The following is a 19,875-nucleotide window of genomic DNA, read 5'->3' as shown; positions in this document are numbered from 1 at the left end:
TTCCGCATTATAGACTTTCATGTATTTTAGATATGGATGAGATAATTTGATTTCCCATTTTTTTCTATGAACAAGTACTGGTTGGTTGTTTATCTAATATAAACTAAAATTTTTGGTTATAAGTTTTGGGACGTTTCAAATTGATATTAGAGCCTTGGTTTGAGGGATTCAGACATGCTCTCGGGTGTGTCTGAACTCAAATTGAGGATTTGGAGTGTTTTCTTTATGAAATAAAATGATTTTCAAAAAGGTTTTCAAATCAAAGAAAGGGTTGTGGTGCATGAAATCGACCGATACCATGTAAATCATCCCAAAAAACCCATATGTATTATATGTTTTAGGTTGTGATTTGAGAATCACATGCTAGTTTAGGGCTAAGGACCTGCTCAGGATTGCGTGATAGAATGCTAGGAGAGATGCATTGATGTTCGTATCGTATGGCCTTGTAGATCTGTAACGCCCGGTTCCTGGTACATATTTTTAATATAAGTTTATGCATTTTTACACTGGGATTTCGACGAGTTGGAGGCCCAACTCGTCGAGTAGAAGCGAACTTTGGACGTGGGTGGAAGAGTCTACTCGCCGAGTCGAAAGCCCCGACTCGACGAGTAGACCTATCTAGATGAATCCCTAAATTTGAGGGTTTGCACCCTATTTAAACAACTTATAGTTTCTCCACTAGCCTCCATCACCCTCAGACTCTCTTCACAAAACCCTAATCAAATATTGAGTGTTCTTGAGCTTTTTGGAGCTTTTTGTGTGTCTTTGAAGCTTGAGAAGAAAGAGGAAGATTGGGAGATCAAGAGAAAGAAAATAGATCCAGAGGTTTTGGCACATTCCTAGCTCATTTGATGTATAAAGCTGATACCTTGACGATTCATTTTTTAGATCTCTATTTAGGGCTATTTTCTACCTTTTCTAAGTCTTAGTGAAGCCAAAATCGGGATTGTGTTTATCAATGGAGTTGTACTTCAGATCTTGAACCTTTGAGGGTTCCCATGGCATAAAGGTGGCAACTTCATGGCTATGGGAGTCCCACGCACCTTGTAGACTTTATTTTTTGGTCCTTATGTGTAACAACGTATATTTTTCAAACAAAGGGTGAGAATGTGCGGTTCAAATAGATGTTGTGAGGTGTCGAAGACCATTGTCGCTTGATAGGTGTTGAAGTTTGTAATGCTGTATTCGTTATATGTATTTCATAAGGGCTCTTTTGTATGCCGAAGCTTATTAGATTCAGCCCTTATGTACTTTTTGCTAACTTCTGTGATTCCTATAAATCGGGATAGGTACTAGAGATAGAGTAACTTTTGGTCATTTAATGATCTTACTCTACATACTCTCTTTTATCTTTTAGAAGTTGAATTGAGCCATCCAAATTATATTTACTTCTAGTGTTGTATGTTATCTTTGCTTGTTGGTTATCATCTATGGAGTTTCCTTAGGGATTGTCAGTGGTTGTGTAGGATAGCCAAAGAAATCTTGGTCTAGGCTCGCTTTATTGTACCCTGTTTGGTTGTGGCTCTAAAGTAGGATCACCTGTTCGGGTGGCTATCTCATCTCTGGTTACTTAGGGTTACACATTCTATGGAGGTTAGCTGGTGGTAGGACTGTTTGCTGTGAGAGGTGTAGTAGGTGGTATTGAGTTCTCTGACTATATCATGGGTCGAAGGCACCAATGTTGGCCCATCAGTTGACAGATAGGATGGATAATTTTGATGTGTTTGTCTATTTATGTGAAGACCAAGGGGGAACCCATAACACTTGGATATCAGACCATGGGGGGAGCCTGTGGCATTCCAGGTGAAGACCATGGGGGAGCCCATGACACTTGAATATCAGACCACGGAGGGAGCTCATGGCATTCCAGGTAAAGACCATCGGGGAGCCCATGACACATAGATATCAGACTGGGGGGAGCCTATGACATTCCAGGTTAAGACCAGGTGGGAGCCCTTGGCACTTAAGACTATGGGGTTAGCCCATGGCAATTATATTTGTTGCATGGTGTTACGTGGTTATATGTAGTATGATATTTTGTGAAACTCACTAACCTTTATTCTTATCCCATTTTTTATGGTTTAAGGTATCATCGATTATTGTTGGAAGGCAAAGGCAAGACTGTACACACTCATCAGCAACATTGAAGATTTCGCGTTTCTACAATACTTTGATTTTTAATAAATGTAATTCGGAATAAATGGTTTTATTAATTAATGAATTAATAAATTGGAAAGTTTTACCTTAATAAAAATGAAAACCTTTGGTTGTGAAAATGGGATTTTACAATTTCTCATCACAAATAATTCAGGCCTTGCTAGTTGCCAACCAATCCATCCCGACGACAACCTAGAACACCTTGGTAGTTATCTATTTCTAATTCATAGGTTAAATATTCCCATTAATTTCAAATCGACAATCTTAGTATTGATTTCTAACTAAGATCCAACTCCTATTAATCATATCTACTTCAAATCTTTCGTTTAATGGGGCTAACGATATATTTAGTTTTTCAATAAATCGACTTGCACAAATGAAAATGTTGCACCTAAATCAAATATGCACGTATTGGGAGTGGGTTTAAAGTAAAGGTACCTGCGACAACATGGCATTTGTATCTAGCATCCTTTGTAGTCATACGTAAAGCTTGTCCTCTTTTAACAACACTCTTTCCCTTGTTCTTATTCTCATCCCTCGACATCCCTTGGTGTATCATCTTTAACTTTTGGAAATTCCCATAAAAGTGACCACTTTCTATTTAATTAAAACATAGTGGTTAAATCGCCATACAATTACTTACAGTGTGTTCCAGATTTCCGCATTAAAAACACTTCAACAAAATGTAACTATTATTGAAATTTGCCACATGCTTTTTGTGACACTTTTTTAATGCCATTTACTATCATCTCTTTTATACTCGATGGGATATGGTTTTCTAGATATCCTTCATCATTTTGAGGATCCTTCAAAATTGCTTTCACAGTGGCACTTTTCTCGTCTTTCTTCTCTATATCCAACTCTATCATTTTATTGATCTTGGCATTTCAACTTTATCATACGATCCCTTGCGGCATCTACCACCTGATAAAAAGTGGTATACTTGGAATCTTGTATAAAATCACGTATATGGGTCCTTAATCCCCATTAGTATTTATCGATCTATCTTTCTTCATTATCGACCAAGTGCCTTGCAAATCGAGCCTTATCACTGAATTCAAAGGTTTACTCTTGAAATATCACATCCCCAACTCTACTGTCATTTTTAAAATTTCTATGTATGCTTAATTTAAAACAAAATATTACTTTTGTTGCGGAATTAGTCCCAAAAATGTTATTTCATTGCGAGATAATATTTGCATTAAACATTTCCAAAGAAACATTCGATATTAATATCTTTCAAAACATGGTATGTCATAACTGATACAAAACATAATCATAAACTTAGGTATTATATCATCTTTTATTCTATCGTCTATATCTCCTCTAATCTCTTATCTAGTCTAAACATCAATATCTTTGTATTACTTCCTGTGATATAAAGAAATTGAGTGGGCCAGGTTGGAAAACCTGGTGAGTACATAGGGATTTCAATATGATAATGTTATAATTAATATATATTTCAATAATATTGTAAATCCAATTATTACCAAACAATATGTATGTGCATCCGATTTGGATATTACATACCCTCATACCTAATCCTACCCGCACCTAATTGATCGTCACAGATCCTAGTCTACGATTATCAGGATGGATTACCCTGCCTGATGACCCACTTAGAAATATTAAAACATACAATTACAATTGTCTTATAAGGACCTTCTATTTTTAGTTGTCTGATGAACCATTTAGAAATATGAAAACATACCATCTAGGTCTCTTGGGCCTTGTTATGCCTTAGGTGTACTAGGGTTGGGCCATAGGATGATGGCCCATTTAGGGAAGGGTAAAGTGGTCTTTTACCCTAGGATTCGAATTAAGGATTTAGACTCTCAGTTTTAATTTATGGCCTAATTTTTAGTTAGGGTTTTATAATTTGTGATTTAGTATGGGGTTTTTTTTTTCGTTTCAACAACTCGAGTGTTATTTGTTTATCAGCGGACCGAGGTGAGTCTTCTGATAGTATTTTAGCGGGTCGAAGGAACCAATGATGTTTCATAGATTATTTCTATAAGATCGCTAGCTATCTGTATCACTCTTGCATGTTTTGTATCTATTTGTATTGTGTCGGGCAGGGCCCAATGCCAGGCAAGGTCTGATAAGTGTATTGGGTAGCGCCCATCGTATGTTACTGATAGATCTATACCAGGCGTGGCCCAATTAAGGTTGTGTGGGGCCCATTGTATGTATGGTATGTGGAATTTGGGGGTATGCTCACTAAGCTCTATGCTTACGGTTTTCAGTTTATGTATCATGTACTTCCTGTTCGAAGGGGAGGAGCTCGAGATGATCGTATTGCACACACCATGTTTTCCGCATTATAGACTTTCATGTATTTTAGATATGGATGAGATAATTTGATTTCCCATTTTTTTCTATGAACAAGTACTGGTTGGTTGTTTATCTAATATAAACTAAAATTTTTGGTTATAAGTTTTGGGACGTTTCAAATTGATATTAGAGCCTTGGTTTGAGGGATTCAGACATGCTCTCGGGTGTGTCTGAACTCAAATTGAGGATTTGGAGTGTTTTCTTTATGAAATAAAATGATTTTCAAAAAGGTTTTCAAATCAAAGAAAGGGTTGTGGTGCATGAAATCGACCGATACCATGTAAATCATCCCAAAAAACTCATATGTATTATATGTTTTAGGTTGTGATTTGAGAATCACATGCTAGTTTAGGGCTAAGGACCTGCTCAGGATTGCGTGATAGAATGCTAGGAGAGATGCATTGATGTTCGTATTGTATGGCCTTGTAGATCTCGTAACGCCCGGTTCCTGGTACATATTTTTAATATAAGTTTATGCATTTTTACACTGGGATTTCGACGAGTTGGAGGCCCAACTCGTCGAGTAGAAGCGAACTTTGGACGTGGGTGGAAGAGTCTACTCGCCGAGTCGAAAGCCCCGACTCGACGAGTAGACCTATCTAGATGAAACCCTAAATTTGAGGGTTTGCACCCTATTTAAACAACTTATAGTTTCTCCACTAGCCTCCATCACCCTTAGACTCTCTTCACAAAACCCTAATCAAATATTGAGTGTTCTTGAGCTTTTTGGAGCTTTTTGTGTGTCTTTGAAGCTTGAGAAGAAAGAGGAAGATTGGGAGATCAAGAGAAAGAAAATAGATCCAGAGGTTTTGGCACATTCCTAGCTCATTTGATGTATAAAGCTGATACCTTGACGATTCATTTTTTAGATCTCTATTTAGGGCTATTTTCTACCTTTTCTAAGTCTTAGTGAAGCCAAAATCGGGATTGTGTTTATCAATGGAGTTGTACTTCAGATCTTGAACCTTTGAGGGTTCCCATGGCATAAAGGTGGTAACTTCATGGCTATGGGAGTCCCACGCACCTTGTAGACTTTATTTTTTGGTCCTTATGTGTAACAACGTATATTTTTCAAACAAAGGGTGAGAATGTGCGGTTCAAATAGATGTTGTGAGGTGTCGAAGACCATTGTCGCTTGATAGGTGTTGAAGTTTGTAATGCTGTATTCGTTATATGTATTTCATAAGGGCTCTTTTGTATGCCGAAGCTTATTAGATTCAGCCCTTATGTACTTTTTGCTAACTTCTGTGATTCCTATAAATCGGGATAGGTACTAGAGATAGAGTAACTTTTGGTCATTTAATGATCTTACTCTACATACTCTCTTTTATCTTTTAGAAGTTGAATTGAGCCATCCAAATTATATTTACTTCTAGTGTTGTATGTTATCTTTGCTTGTTGGTTATCATCTATGGAGTTTCCTTAGGGATTGTCAGTGGTTGTGTAGGATAGCCAAAGAAATCTTGGTCTAGGCTCGCTTTATTGTACCCTGTTTGGTTGTGGCTCTAAAGTAGGATCACCTGTTCGGGTGGCTATCTCATCTCTGGTTACTTAGGGTTACACATTCTATGGAGGTTAGCTGGTGGTAGGACTGTTTGCTGTGAGAGGTGTAGTAGGTGGTATTGAGTTCTCTGACTATATCATGGGTCGAAGGCACCAATGTTGGCCCATCAGTTGACAGATAGGATGGATAGTTTTGATGTGTTTGTCTATTTATGTGAAGACCAAGGGGGAACCCATAACACTTGGATATCAGACCATGGGGGGAGCCTGTGGCATTCCAGGTGAAGACCATGGGGGAGCCCATGACACTTGAATATCAGACCACGGAGGGAGCTCATGGCATTCCAGGTAAAGACCATCGGGGAGCCCATGACACATAGATATCAGACTGGGGGGAGCCTATGACATTCCAGGTTAAGACCAGGTGGTAGCCCTTGGCACTTAAGACTATGGGGTTAGCCCATGGCAATTATATTTGTTGCATGGTGTTACGTGGTTATATGTAGTATGATATTTTGTGAAACTCACTAACCTTTATTCTTATCCCATTTTTTATGGTTTAAGGTATCATCGATTATTGTTGGAAGGCAAAGGCAAGACTGTACACACTCATCAGCAACATTGAAGATTTCGCGTTTCTACAATACTTTGATTTTTAATAAATGTAATTCGGAATAAATGGTTTTATTAATTAATGAATTAATAAATTGGAAAGTTTTACCTTAATAAAAATGAAAACCTTTGGTTGTGAAAATGGGATTTTACAATTTCTCATCACAAATAATTCAGGCCTTGCTAGTTGCCAACCAATCCATCCCGACGACAACCTAGAACACCTTGGTAGTTATCTATTTCTAATTCATAGGTTAAATATTCCCATTAATTTCAAATCGACAATCTTAGTATTGATTTCTAACTAAGATCCAACTCCTATTAATCATATCTACTTCAAATCTTTCGTTTAATGGGGCTAACGATATATTTAGTTTTTCAATAAATCGACTTGCACAAATGAAAATGTTGCACCTAAATCAAATATGCACGTATTGGGAGTGGGTTTAAAGTAAAGGTACCTGCGACAACATGGCATTTGTATCTAGCATCCTTTGTAGTCATACGTAAAGCTTGTCCTCTTTTAACAACACTCTTTCCCTTGTTCTTATTCTCATCCCTCGACATCCCTTGGTGTATCATCTTTAACTTTTGGAAATTCCCATAAAAGTGACCACTTTCTATTTAATTAAAACATAGTGGTTAAATCGCCATACAATTACTTACAGTGTGTTCCAGATTTCCGCATTAAAAACACTTCAACAAAATGTAACTATTATTGAAATTTGCCACATGCTTTTTGTGACACTTTTTTAATGCCATTTACTATCATCTCTTTTATACTCGATGGGATATGGTTTTCTAGATATCCTTCATCATTTTGAGGATCCTTCAAAATTGCTTTCACCGTGGCACTTTTCTCGTCTTTCTTCTCTATATCCAACTCTATCATTTTATTGATCTTGGCATTTCAACTTTATCATACGATCCCTTGCGGCATCTACCACCTGATAAAAAGTGGTATACTTGGAATCTTGTATAAAATCACGTATATGGGTCCTTAATCCCCATTAGTATTTATCGATCTATCTTTCTTCATTATCGACCAAGTGCCTTGCAAATCGAGCCTTATCACTGAATTCAAAGGTTTACTCTTGAAATATCACATCCCCAACTCTACTGTCATTTTTAAAATTTTTATGTATGCTTAATTTAAAACAAAATATTACTTTTGTTGCGGAATTAGTCCCAAAAATGTTATTTCATTGCGAGATAATATTTGCATTAAACATTTCCAAAGAAACATTCGATATTAATATCTTTCAAAACATGGTATGTCATAACTGATACAAAACATAATCATAAACTTAGGTATTATATCATCTTTTATTCTATCGTCTATATCTCCTCTAATCTCTTATCTAGTCTAAACATCAATATCTTTGTATTACTTCCTGTGATATAAAGAAATTGAGTGGGCCAGGTTGGAAAACCTGGTGAGTATATAGGGATTTCAATATGATAATGTTATAATTAATATATATTTCAATAATATTGTAAATCCAATTATTACCAAACAATATGTATGTGCATCCGATTTGGATATTACATACCCTCATACCTAATCCTACCCGCACCTAATTGATCGTCACAGATCCTAGTCTACGATTATCAGGATGGATTACCCTGCCTGATGACTCACTTAGAAATATTAAAACATACAATTACAATTGTCTTATAAGGACCTTCTATTTTTAGTTGTCTGATGAACCATTTAGAAATATGAAAACATACCATCTAGGTCTCTTGGGCCTTGTTATGCCTTAGGTGTACTAGGGTTGGGCCATAGGATGATGGCCCATTTAGGGAAGGGTAAAGTGGTCTTTTACCCTAGGATTCGAATTAAGGATTTAGACTCTCAGTTTTAATTTATGGCCTAATTTTTAGTTAGGGTTTTATAATTTGTGATTTAGTATGGGGTTTTTTTTTTCGTTTCAACAACTCGAGTGTTATTTGTTTATCAGCGGACCGAGGTGAGTCTTCTGATAGTATTTTAGCGGGTCGAAGGAACCAATGATGTTTCATAGATTATTTCTATAAGAATGCTAGCTATCTGTATCACTCTTGCATGTTTTGTATCTATTTGTATTGTGTCGGGCAGGGCCCAATGCCAGGCAAGGTCTGATAAGTGTATTGGGTAGCGCCCATCGTATGTTACTGATAGATCTATACCAGGCGTGGCCCAATTAAGGTTGTGTGGGGCCCATTGTATGTATGGTATGTGGAATTTGGGGGTATGCTCACTAAGCTCTATGCTTACGGTTTTCAGTTTATGTATCATGTACTTCCTGTTCGAAGGGGAGGAGCTCGAGATGATCGTATTGCACACACCATGTTTTCCGCATTATAGACTTTCATGTATTTTGGATATGGATGAGATAATTTGATTTCCCATTTTTTTCTATGAACAAGTACTGGTTGGTTGTTTATCTAATATAAACTAAAATTTTTGGTTATAAGTTTTGGGACGTTTCAAATTGATATTAGAGCCTTGGTTTGAGGGATTCAGACATGCTCTCGGGTGTGTCTGAACTCAAATTGAGGATTTGGAGTGTTTTCTTTATGAAATAAAATGATTTTCAAAAAGGTTTTCAAATCAAAGAAAGGGTTGTGGTGCATGAAATCGACCGATACCATGTAAATCATCCCAAAAAACCCATATGTATTATATGTTTTAGGTTGTGATTTGAGAATCACATGCTAGTTTAGGGCTAAGGACCTGCTCAGGATTGCGTGATAGAATGCTAGGAGAGATGCATTGATGTTCGTATCGTATGGCCTTGTAGATCTGTAACGCCCGGTTCCTGGTACATATTTTTAATATAAGTTTATGCATTTTTACACTGGGATTTCGACGAGTTGGAGGCCCAACTCGTCGAGTAGAAGCGAACTTTGGACGTGGGTGGAAGAGTCTACTCGCCGAGTCGAAAGCCCCGACTCGACGAGTAGACCTATCTAGATGAAACCCTAAATTTGAGGGTTTGCACCCTATTTAAACAACTTATAGTTTCTCCACTAGCCTCCATCACCCTCAGACTCTCTTCACAAAACCCTAATCAAATATTGAGTGTTCTTGAGCTTTTTGGAGCTTTTTGTGTGTCTTTGAAGCTTGAGAAGAAAGAGGAAGATTGGGAGATCAAGAGAAAGAAAATAGATCCAGAGGTTTTGGCACATTCCTAGCTCATTTGATGTATAAAGCTGATACCTTGACGATTCATTTTTTAGATCTCTATTTAGGGCTATTTTCTACCTTTTCTAAGTCTTAGTGAAGCCAAAATCGGGATTGTGTTTATCAATGGAGTTGTACTTCAGATCTTGAACCTTTGAGGGTTCCCATGGCATAAAGGTGGCAACTTCATGGCTATGGGAGTCCCACGCACCTTGTAGACTTTATTTTTGGTCCTTATGTGTAACAACGTATATTTTTCAAACAAAGGGTGAGAATGTGCGGTTCAAATAGATGTTGTGAGGTGTCGAAGACCATTGTCGCTTGATAGGTGTTGAAGTTTGTAATGCTGTATTCGTTATATGTATTTCATAAGGGCTCTTTTGTATGCCGAAGCTTATTAGATTCAGCCCTTATGTACTTTTTGCTAACTTCTGTGATTCCTATAAATCGGGATAGGTACTAGAGATAGAGTAACTTTTGGTCATTTAATGATCTTACTCTACATACTCTCTTTTATCTTTTAGAAGTTGAATTGAGCCATCCAAATTATATTTACTTCTAGTGTTGTATGTTATCTTTGCTTGTTGGTTATCATCTATGGAGTTTCCTTAGGGATTGTCAGTGGTTGTGTAGGATAGCCAAAGAAATCTTGGTCTAGGCTCGCTTTATTGTACCCTGTTTGGTTGTGGCTCTAAAGTAGGATCACCTGTTCGGGTGGCTATCTCATCTCTGGTTACTTAGGGTTACACATTCTATGGAGGTTAGCTGGTGGTAGGACTGTTTGCTGTGAGAGGTGTAGTAGGTGGTATTGAGTTCTCTGACTATATCATGGGTCGAAGGCACCAATGTTGGCCCATCAGTTGACAGATAGGATGGATAGTTTTGATGTGTTTGTCTATTTATGTGAAGACCAAGGGGGAACCCATAACACTTGGATATCAGACCATGGGGGGAGCCTGTGGCATTCCAGGTGAAGACCATGGGGGAGCCCATGACACTTGAATATCAGACCACGGAGGGAGCTCATGGCATTCCAGGTAAAGACCATCGGGGAGCCCATGACACATAGATATCAGACTGGGGGGAGCCTATGACATTCCAGGTTAAGACCAGGTGGGAGCCCTTGGCACTTAAGACTATGGGGTTAGCCCATGGCAATTATATTTGTTGCATGGTGTTACGTGGTTATATGTAGTATGATATTTTGTGAAACTCACTAACCTTTATTCTTATCCCATTTTTTATGGTTTAAGGTATCATCGATTATTGTTGGAAGGCAAAGGCAAGACTGTACACACTCATCAGCAACATTGAAGATTTCGCGTTTCTACAATACTTTGATTTTTAATAAATGTAATTCGGAATAAATGGTTTTATTAATTAATGAATTAATAAATTGGAAAGTTTTACCTTAATAAAAATGAAAACCTTTGGTTGTGAAAATGGGATTTTACAATTTCTCATCACAAATAATTCAGGCCTTGCTAGTTGCCAACCAATCCATCCCGACGACAACCTAGAACACCTTGGTAGTTATCTATTTCTAATTCATAGGTTAAATATTCCCATTAATTTCAAATCGACAATCTTAGTATTGATTTCTAACTAAGATCCAACTCCTATTAATCATATCTACTTCAAATCTTTCGTTTAATGGGGCTAACGATATATTTAGTTTTTCAATAAATCGACTTGCACAAATGAAAATGTTGCACCTAAATCAAATATGCACGTATTGGGAGTGGGTTTAAAGTAAAGGTACCTGCGACAACATGGCATTTGTATCTAGCATCCTTTGTAGTCATACGTAAAGCTTGTCCTCTTTTAACAACACTCTTTCCCTTGTTCTTATTCTCATCCCTCGACATCCCTTGGTGTATCATCTTTAACTTTTGGAAATTCCCATAAAAGTGACCACTTTCTATTTAATTAAAACATAGTGGTTAAATCGCCATACAATTACTTACAGTGTGTTCCAGATTTCCGCATTAAAAACACTTCAACAAAATGTAACTATTATTGAAATTTGCCACATGCTTTTTGTGACACTTTTTTAATGCCATTTACTATCATCTCTTTTATACTCGATGGGATATGGTTTTCTAGATATCCTTCATCATTTTGAGGATCCTTCAAAATTGCTTTCACAGTGGCACTTTTCTCGTCTTTCTTCTCTATATCCAACTCTATCATTTTATTGATCTTGGCATTTCAACTTTATCATACGATCCCTTGCGGCATCTACCACCTGATAAAAAGTGGTATACTTGGAATCTTGTATAAAATCACGTATATGGGTCCTTAATCCCCATTAGTATTTATCGATCTATCTTTCTTCATTATCGACCAAGTGCCTTGCAAATCGAGCCTTTCACTGAATTCAAAGGTTTACTCTTGAAATATCACATCCCCAACTCTACTGTCATTTTAAAAATTTTTATGTATGCTTAATTTAAAACAAAATATTACTTTTGTTGCGGAATTAGTCCCAAAAATGTTATTTCATTGCGAGATAATATTTGCATTAAACATTTCCAAAGAAACATTCGATATTAATATCTTTCAAAACATGGTATGTCATAACTGATACAAAACATAATCATAAACTTAGGTATTATATCATCTTTTATTCTATCGTCTATATCTCCTCTAATCTCTTATCTAGTCTAAACATCAATATCTTTGTATTACTTCCTGTGATATAAAGAAATTGAGTGGGCCAGGTTGGAAAACCTGGTGAGTACATAGGGATTTCAATATGATAATGTTATAATTAATATATATTTCAATAATATTGTAAATCCAATTATTACCAAACAATATGTATGTGCATCCGATTTGGATATTACATACCCTCATACCTAATCCTACCCGCACCTAATTGATCGTCACAGATCCTAGTCTACGATTATCAGGATGGATTACCCTGCCTGATGACCCACTTAGAAATATTAAAACATACAATTACAATTGTCTTATAAGGACCTTCTATTTTTAGTTGTCTGATGAACCATTTAGAAATATGAAAACATACCATCTAGGTCTCTTGGGCCTTGTTATGCCTTAGGTGTACTAGGGTTGGGCCATAGGATGATGGCCCATTTAGGGAAGGGTAAAGTGGACTTTTACCCTAGGATTCGAATTAAGGATTTAGACTCTCAGTTTTAATTTATGGCCTAATTTTTAGTTAGGGTTTTATAATTTGTGATTTAGTATGGGGTTTTTTTTTCGTTTCAACAACTCGAGTGTTATTTGTTTATCAGCGGACCGAGGTGAGTCTTCTGATAGTATTTTAGCGGGTCGAAGGAACCAATGATGTTTCATAGATTATTTCTATAAGAATGCTAGCTATCTGTATCACTCTTGCATGTTTTGTATCTATTTGTATTGTGTCGGGCAGGGCCCAATGCCAGGCAAGGTCTGATAAGTGTATTGGGTAGCGCCCATCGTATGTTACTGATAGATCTATACCAGGCGTGGCCCAATTAAGGTTGTGTGGGGCCCATTGTATGTATGGTATGTGGAATTTGGGGGTATGCTCACTAAGCTCTATGCTTACGGTTTTCAGTTTATGTATCATGTACTTCCTGTTCGAAGGGGAGGAGCTCGAGATGATCGTATTGCACACACCATGTTTTCCGCATTATAGACTTTCATGTATTTTAGATATGGATGAGATAATTTGATTTCCCATTTTTTTCTATGAACAAGTACTGGTTGGTTGTTTATCTAATATAAACTAAAATTTTTGGTTATAAGTTTTGGGACGTTTCAAATTGATATTAGAGCCTTGGTTTGAGGGATTCAGACATGCTCTCGGGTGTGTCTGAACTCAAATTGAGGATTTGGAGTGTTTTCTTTATGAAATAAAATGATTTTCAAAAAGGTTTTCAAATCAAAGAAAGGGTTGTGGTGCATGAAATCGACCGATACCATGTAAATCATCCCAAAAAACCCATATGTATTATATGTTTTAGGTTGTGATTTGAGAATCACATGCCAGTTTAGGGCTAAGGACCTGCTCAGGATTGCGTGATAGAATGCTAGGAGAGATGCATTGATGTTCGTATCGTATGGCCTTGTAGATCTGTAACGCCCGGTTCCTGGTACATATTTTTAATATAAGTTTATGCATTTTTACACTGGGATTTCGACGAGTTGGAGGCCCAACTCGTCGAGTAGAAGCGAACTTTGGACGTGGGTGGAAGAGTCTACTCGCCGAGTCGAAAGCCCCGACTCGACGAGTAGACCTATCTAGATGAAACCCTAAATTTGAGGGTTTGCACCCTATTTAAACAACTTATAGTTTCTCCACTAGCCTCCATCACCCTCAGACTCTCTTCACAAAACCCTAATCAAATATTGAGTGTTCTTGAGCTTTTTGGAGCTTTTTGTGTGTCTTTGAAGCTTGAGAAGAAAGAGGAAGATTGGGAGATCAAGAGAAAGAAAATAGATCCAAAGGTTTTGGCACATTCCTAGATCATTTGATGTATAAAGCTGATACCTTGACGATTCATTTTTTAGATCTCTATTTAGGGCTATTTTCTACCTTTTCTAAGTCTTAGTGAAGCCAAAATCGGGATTGTGTTTATCAATGGAGTTGTACTTCAGATCTTGAACCTTTGAGGGTTCCCATGGCATAAAGGTGGCAACTTCATGGCTATGGGAGTCCCACGCACCTTGTAGACTTTATTTTTTGGTCCTTATGTGTAACAACGTATATTTTTCAAACAAATTTTTCATTTTTAAAATAAAGTGTTTTCATCCAAAACAAGGCATAAACATTCCACGTGTCATAACAGAATACAAATCACATGAATCCCAAGATCCCAAATCATCTATCAGTGTGTACAGATCACGTCGGCGCCTTCCCACGGTCCTCGCTAGTACCTGAAACACATACACAACAACTGTAAGCATAATTGCTTAGTGAGTTCCCCAAAACACAATTTACGCACATATGCCTTTCCAGGCCCTGACATTCCGGTCCATGTGTCTCAGGGGACTTCCATCCCTGCTGGGTAAACCTTCCGGTCCTACCCACGCCAACCTTACGGTCCACATCACAACGCCTTCCGGCTCATAACATATTCGCATTCCGGCCCATAACATAATGCCTTCCGACCCACATAACATACATATCACGTATAACAATTAACTTATCACATATAGCATATATATCTCATATCACATCCGACCTTCCGGTCACACAGTCAAACCCTTCCGGGTACAGTATAGTGAGAAGACTCACCTCGTGAATATCGATAGCTAGCAAATCCCGAAGTCACTCGTGCTCGATCCGCCGAGCTACAATCTCTCTATAACATCATACATCTCTTATTAACACTTTTATCTTCTAAGTTTGACTATCCCTAAGAAGTCAAAAATAGGTCAACTCTGGTCAACGGTCAACGGTCAACTTGACCGGACTCGGCGAGTGCACAGGGCAACTCGGCGAGTCTAGACGTTTTCGCCAACTCCCAAGGATTCCCTTCTTACACGTCGAGTACTCCCCCTGACTCGACGAGTTCCACCTGGAAGAATCGCGGGGCCACCCCAACTCAACTCGCCGAGTTTCAAGAACAACTCGGCGAGTCCCAGCTTGACTCGTCCACCTGCCAAAACCTTTCCAACTCTCTGCGACTTACTGAGTCGCCCATAACTCGGTTAGGACTACACACTGGGTGGTCTCAAGGACAATCTTCAAGCGACTCGTCGAGTCTGTTTATCAGACTCGGCGAGTCCATGCCATGCACCAGCTAAAACTGGCTTTTGCGGTCAGATCCGTTCCATACATTCATAGATCTGGCCCTCCCAAGCTTATTTGTCACGTAAAGTCTTAGTCTTGGTTGCCATGCAATGCATACAAGGCTTATTTTGGGGAAACAACCTCTAATGTGACCACCTTAGCTTCTAACTCAAAAGGATGGACATAAAGCTAGTCATATGGAGTCTCCTGGACCTGCTAAGGCCCAGATCTAGGTTCCATATCTCCATGGAACCTTTCATACTTCCAATTTAAGCCAAGAAATGCAAGAAGAAACCCTAGATTTGACACATCAACACAAAACACGAAGTTTGGCTCTGAAAGTTACCTCAAGAAGACTCCCTTGATGAATTAGCAATAGATCCAAGCTCCCCAACTCCTCAAGCTTGATCCTCTCCCTCCTTTCTTGCAATATCACACAAAATGGTGAACAAATGGCCTCCAAATACACTCACAAGGGCTCACAGTTGTATGGGGGCTCTTAGGGTTCAAGGTGGCCGCAAATGAGGGCCATAAGGTCCTTTAAATAGGGCTTAGGACCGTGAAATTAGGGTTTCATTAAACAGCGCAGACTCGCCGAGTCCATATCCTGGACTCGCCGAGTCCAGACGAATCCCGCGTCCAGAATCGCGACCCTACTCGGCGAGTCTGAGCTCCAACTCGCTGAGTCCCCTCTCAAAACACAAAATAATCATACAATAAAGATACCTGGAATTCCGGGCTGTTACAATTCTCCCCCACTAGAACTAGACTTCGCCCTCGAAGTCTCACTCTGAAAATAGCTCCGGATGCTGCTCCCGCATCTCGCGCTCCGGCTCCCAGGTCATCTCTGATCCCTTCCGGTGTTGCCACTGAACCAACACCAGAGGTACCTCCTTGTTCGTCAGAACCTTGATCTTCCGATCCCTGATGGCCACTGGCCTCTCGGCATAATTCAGGCTCGCATCCACCTGAATATCCTCTAATGGAACCACTGCCGACTCATCGGCTATACATTTCCTCAATTGCGACACATGAAAAGTGTCGTGGATCTGCCCCAACTCGGGTGGCAACTCCAAACGATAGGCTACTCGGCCTACCCTCGCTATCACCCGAAATGGCCCAATATACCGGGGTCCCAACTTGCCCCTCTTCCTGAATCGAATCACTCCTTTCCAAGGAGAGACTTTCAGGAGAACTAAGTCGCCAACCTGAAACTCAAGCTCGGACCGACGTCTGTCTGCATAACTCTTCTGTCGGCTCTGAGCGGACAATAACCTCTGCCTGACCTGCTGAATCTGCTCTGTCGTCTGAAGCACAATCTCTGTACTGCCCATCACTCTCTGCCCAACCTCTCCCCAGCAAATGGGGGTCCGACACCTCCTACCATACAACAGCTCAAAGGGTGGCATACCAATGCTCGAATGATGGCTGTTGTTGTAGGAAAACTCTGCCAAGGGTAAATACGCATCCCAGCTACCCCCGAAATCCAACACACATGCTCTAAGCATGTCCTCAAGCGTCTGAATCGTCCGCTCACTTTGACCGTCTGTCTGGGGATGATATGCGGTACCAAAATGCAATCTAGTACCCAACTCCTCATGAAATTTCTTCCAGAATCTGGAAGTGAAGCGCACATCACGGTCTGAAACAATCGAGATCGGCACCCCATGCCGAGATACCACTTCTCTCACATATAACTCCGCCAACTTCTCCGCTGAAGAACTCTCACTGATGGCAAGGAAGTGAGCGCTATTCGTCAACCTATCCACAATCACCCAAATTGCATCAACTCCTCTGGCAGTCCTCGGCAATTTGGTGATGAAATCCATAGTGATCTGTTCCCACTTCCATTCGGGAACCTCCAATGGCTGCAACTTGCCATGTGGTCTCTGGTGCTCGGCCTTAACCCTGCGGCAGGTCAAACACCTCTCAACAAACCAGGCTACGTCCCTCTTCATACAGGGCCACCAATACTCTTTCCTCAAATCCAAATACATCTTCGTGGCCCCCGGATGGATTGAAAATTTCGAATGATGAGCCTCCCCCATCAAAGTAGTACGCATACCGCCCACAAACGGCTCCCAAATCCGACCCTGGAAAGTCATAAGCCCTCGTCCATCCGTAACAAACTCTGAAACCAAACCGACGACCCGCTCTCTCTTCTGCATCTCCGGTCGCACAGCCTCGGCCTGTGCCCCACGAATGGCATCCAACACTGGAGCTATCACGGTCAATCTCAAACATACATCTCGCAGTGGGGTGCTCTCCGCCCTTCGGCTCAACGCATCGACTACCACATTAGCCTTGCCTGGGTGGTACGGGATCTCACAATCATAATCCTTGACCACATCCAACCACCTCCTCTGACGCATATTTAGGTTGGGTTGATCCATCAAGTACTTCAAACTCTTATGGTCCGTGTATATCGTACATCGAACCCCATACAAGTAGTGACGCCAAATCTTGAGAGCGAACACTACTTCCCCCAACTCTAAATCATGCGTGGGATATCTCGTCTCATGAGGCTTCAGCTGCCTCGATGCATATGCTATCACATGACCCCTCTGCATCAACACCGCACCCAGCCCCAAAATCGATGCATCACAATATACTACAAAATCCTCCATCCCTTCCGGGAGAGCTAATACCGGGGCTTCGCACAACCTTTGGCGAAGTGTCTCAAAGGAGGTCTGCTGCTCGGGACCCCATGAAAATGCAACACCCTTCCGGGTCAATCTGGTGAGCGGCACTGCGATCTTGGAGAAATCCTTGATAAATCTCCGATAATACCCTGCCAACCCAAGGAAACTCCTGATCTCAGATGGTGACTTCGGCACTTCCCAACTCATCACCGCCTCAACCTTGGCCGGATCGACCAAAATCCCTTCCTGGTTAACGAGGTGTCCTAGGAACTGGACCTCCCGCAACCAGAAATCACACTTGGAGAACTTTGCATAAAGCTTCTTCGATCTCAACACCCCAAGGACCTCCCTCAAATGCTCCTCATGCTGCTCTCTAGATCTCGAATACACCAGAATATCATCGATGAATACAATCACCGACCGATCCAGCATCGGCCTGCATACCCTGTTCATGAGATCCATGAACACAGCCGGGGCATTGGTGAGCCCAAAAGGCATCACCACAAACTCATAATGCCCATATCGCGTCCTAAACGCTGTCTTCTGGACGTCCTCATCCCGTACTCTCACCTGATGATATCCCGACCTCAGATCGATCTTGGAAAACCAAGATGCTCCCTGCAACTGATCGAATAAATCGTCGATCCTCGGTAACGGGTAACGGTTCTTGACCGTCAACTTGTTCAACTCCCGGTAATCAATACACATCCGGTGTGAACCATCCTTCTTCTTGACGAACAGAATAGGTGCTCCCCACGGCGAGCTGCTTGGCCGAATGAATCCCTTCCCCAGCAACTCTTGAAGCTGCGAGGACAACTCTTGCATCTCTGGAGGTGCAAGACGATAAGGCACCTTAGCGATAGGCGCGGCCCCCGGAACCAGATCAATACCAAACTCCACTTGCCTCACAGGAGGTACTCCCGACAGCTCCTCGGGAAAAACATCTGGAAACTCACGCACCACTGGAACCTCCTCAACTGATCTCAGTCTCTTGGAAGCCTCCCGCGTATCCATCAAATACGCCACAAAACCCTTACAGCCCTGCTGTAGACACTGCCTCGCCCTAGCGGCCGAACAAAAAGCTGATCCTGAACGGGTACCCTCGCCGTACACTGAAAGAACTCCCCCACTAGGGTCTCGTATAGTCACCAGCTGACGCTCACAGTCGATGACGGCGCCGAATCGGCTCAACCAGTCCATGCCCACAATGACACAGACATCACCCATCGCAATAGGAATCAGATCAATCGGAAACTCGACCCCGAAAATCTCTAACACACATCCCCGGAGAACCTCCGTGGCACAAATCACCCTCTCGTTAGCAATAGAAACTCTCAGAGGCCGACTCAACGGCTCACGACTAACGTTGATATGCTGACTAAAGGCCAAAGATACAAAAGACCGACTCGCACCCGAGTCAAATAGCACTAAAGCAGGCACAGAGTTCACAAGGAAAGTACCTACGCATAACATAACATAAGCATAACATCTCAACATCAAAATAAATACATGAAATAAAGCATACCTGCCACAACATCGGGCGCAGCGCGGACCTCCTCCGCAGTCAGCTGAAAGGCTCTCCCACGAGCCCTCGGGGCCTCGACCTTCACCGGTCGAGTCTCAGTAGCCCTGGCAGCAGGTGCAGATCCCTGAAGAAGCTGAGGGCACTCGGCCTTCCGATGGCCGGTCTGGTTGCAATGAAAGCAAAC

The sequence above is a fragment of the Lactuca serriola genome, chromosome 4 (assembly GCF_051521515.1).
Source record: "Lactuca serriola cultivar US96UC23 chromosome 4, Lser_US96UC23_V15, whole genome shotgun sequence".
NCBI lineage: Eukaryota > Viridiplantae > Streptophyta > Magnoliopsida > Asterales > Asteraceae > Lactuca > Lactuca serriola.
This window is presented reverse-complemented; position numbering follows the sequence as displayed.